The sequence below is a fragment of the Macrobrachium rosenbergii genome, chromosome 35 (genome assembly GCF_040412425.1).
Source record: "Macrobrachium rosenbergii isolate ZJJX-2024 chromosome 35, ASM4041242v1, whole genome shotgun sequence".
Lineage (NCBI taxonomy): Eukaryota > Metazoa > Arthropoda > Malacostraca > Decapoda > Palaemonidae > Macrobrachium > Macrobrachium rosenbergii.
The window spans coordinates 2,183,504-2,186,182 of NC_089775.1; the positions used below are offsets into that span (position 1 = coordinate 2,183,504).

Consider the following 2,679-nt stretch of genomic DNA (forward strand, 5'->3'; position numbering starts at 1 on the left):
GTACAGGTAGGCCTGGCACACGAAGCGCGATTCCTGGGTCGCGGCGATGTCCTGGAAGACGAAGAGAGTGTTCTGGAGGTAAGGCTCGTCCGCAAACCTTCCGGTGTAGACCTTGCCCGCAGGGTAGGCGTAGGAGTAGGTCGATTGCTGGTAGGTCGTTCCGTCGTCCCAGATCTCTCCACTGTCGCTGTTCCTCCGGAGGCCCACCATGATGGGTTCGACTGCCGAAAGGGTTGAGGACTTTAAGGACGGCGTGATTGGTCAGTATTTTGATATTTGGCAACTCACACCTACCATAGGCCCACCATGATGGGTTAAGGACAGTATTTTGGTCAGTATTTTGATATTTGGCAACTCAAACCTACCATAGGCCCACCAAGATGGGTTAAGGACAGTATTTTGGTCAGTATTTTGATATTTGGCAACTCAAACCTTCCATAGGGCCACCATGATGGGTTAAGGACACCGTGATTGGTCAATATTTTGCTAACTGGGTCCTCTGTAGGCCCGCCGTGATGGGTTCACCTCCCAAAAGGGTTAAGGATTTTAAGGACGCTGTGATTGGTCAAGAGATTTCCCTAACCGGCAACTTGCGCTCACTGTTTGTCGTTCAGGGTCAATCAATATACCTATACATATACCTGTGGGGATTTTGTCAGATTTTGGCAATTTCTTCCCAAAATCAAGGCTTCTAAGCTTACAACATACTACAGGAATCTAGTGTGAGAGGTCATGCTGCCATATGACACCCTAATGACTGTGTTGTCTGACTGTTTCAAGCAAAAGCAGATTTATAATTAATTTTCTGAATGTATTAAAAACTGGCAGCCAGTGTCTCGGTTCAGTGGTGGCCTGTCCTATATCTCTGCCAGGTGCACGATTATGGCTAACTCTAACCTTTAAATAAAATAAAAGGTAATGATGCTAGAGGGCTGCAATTTGGTACATTTGATGATTGGAGGATGGATGATCAACATACCAACTTGCAGCCCTCTAGCCTCAGTAGTTTTGAAGATCTGAGGGCAGACATAAAAAGTGAGCACAATAGTTTTCTTTTACAGAAAACTAAAAACTAACCTATCTTCACGATGAGCGCCGCGAACCGTTCCGTCTCATCCTTGTTGACGAAAACAGCCAGACGGAATCCAGGAAGGCGCTTGCAGAAGGAGTCGGCGTTGGGGAAGGTCAGGGGCTTCTTTGGGACGGCGTAGATGTCGTTCGCCCCCGAGAAGGTGTACGCTTCGATTTTCTCCGGCAGTCGCTCTGGAAAGGTGGATCCAATGTATATATATTTATATATATTTACAAACAAACTGAAGGGGATGTACATATATTAATACTTAAACCTAAAGGGAATTATAATTGATAAATTCTTCTGGCCTGGCATTGGTCAAAACCTATGACTCACTCAGTGGGTCACAGCAAGGCCCGAGCAGCCATCGGAACAAGCGAGCATCTGGACAACTGAAGCAAACTCACCGTAGAAGACGAAGTACGTGGCGTTGGCGTCTGCCGTCAGCTGCGCGGGCAAGCTTGCCGCGAAAGTGCAGTTGACGCTCCCGTCCGGCCTGGGGGTGCTAGACAGGGCCACGCACCAGGTCGTGAGCCAGCACTCGAGTTTGCATTGACCTGAAAATAGATAGATAGATAGATAGATAGAGAGGCAGAGAAATATACAGAATAATCCCCAAGACATACCGACACACAACAAACAAACAGGAACTCACAGATGCTCGGTTTGCGCTGAGTCGAAGCCGTCGCGGTGGCGTTCCCGGCCACGATGGAAGTCCCGCGCACCACGAAAGCCGGCCCGTGGGCAGAGCTGGTGACGAGGTGGGTCGTGTAGTTGTGGCTGCTCGCGTTCAAGAGGCGTCCGGGTATTGTGCCCAGAGCATCTGTCCTCAGGGGCGTGACGGATAGCTGGACCGTCGGGCAGAGAGCCCCACGCTGAAGTCAAGGGACGCTCCGGCTATGGACGTCCCGTTCACGGCTGTTGTTGGCAGTGCGGTGGTCGTGCTCGAGCTGATCTGGGCAGCGATTCCTTGCAAGCACAGGAGGATCGCAGATACGATGGCGACCTTCGCAGACTTCTTGAGCTCATTCATCGTAGGTCAAAGTTGTTATTACGCTTCACACAGTCTTGGGCTCCACAAGGTTAATTGGATGCCAATCCCGTCGGCCTCAGGTCCCAAAGTGCCAACGAATGTTAAAATGTAATATTATTTATCATAGGTTATACCATGAAAAATATCACTGAGAATTATATTATTTCAAACAAATGCAAATAGATAATCTTATGATTGAGCTCCACAAGTGAATTAAACAAATAAAAACAATAATTAAAATGCATTCAGTTCAAACTAACAAAAGATGTTAAATTGTTCAAGTGTTAAAATCGACCTGAAAATAATTTTTTCCAAACGAATTAATGTTAAAATCTATTCAGAAGTCCCACAAAGAAGTTAAAAAAAAACAATCAATCAAAAAATTGACAAAATATTTTACCTAAACATTAACGCGAATTGTTAAGTAATGTTAAGTCACTTACTTATAAACCGAGAAGAATGAACAATTCTAACAAGTTAAAGTGTTAAAAATGTCTCATCCTCAAGGAGCTGCAGACGACCTGACCACCAGAATCCATCTGCCCTGTTAAAAGTGTCATCACTCCCAGGACCA

The 2,679-nt window shown here is 46.3% G+C and overlaps 1 long non-coding RNA gene across 1 annotated transcript in view; it reads right to left on the reverse strand.

The window, feature by feature from the left end:
• Positions 1-2,243, reverse strand: part of LOC136856222 (uncharacterized) — a 2,541-nt gene extending 298 nt beyond the window's left edge. Inside the window, exons 1-4 of the long non-coding RNA XR_010858286.1 lie at positions 1,728-2,243; positions 1,480-1,629; positions 1,078-1,263; positions 1-221 (exon numbers count right to left, since the gene is read on the reverse strand). The exon at positions 1-221 is cut by the window's left edge and continues 298 nt beyond it. This is a non-coding gene — a long non-coding RNA (uncharacterized lncRNA). The remainder of the gene's footprint in view (positions 222-1,077; positions 1,264-1,479; positions 1,630-1,727) is intronic.
• Positions 2,244-2,679: the final 436 nt, after the last annotated feature.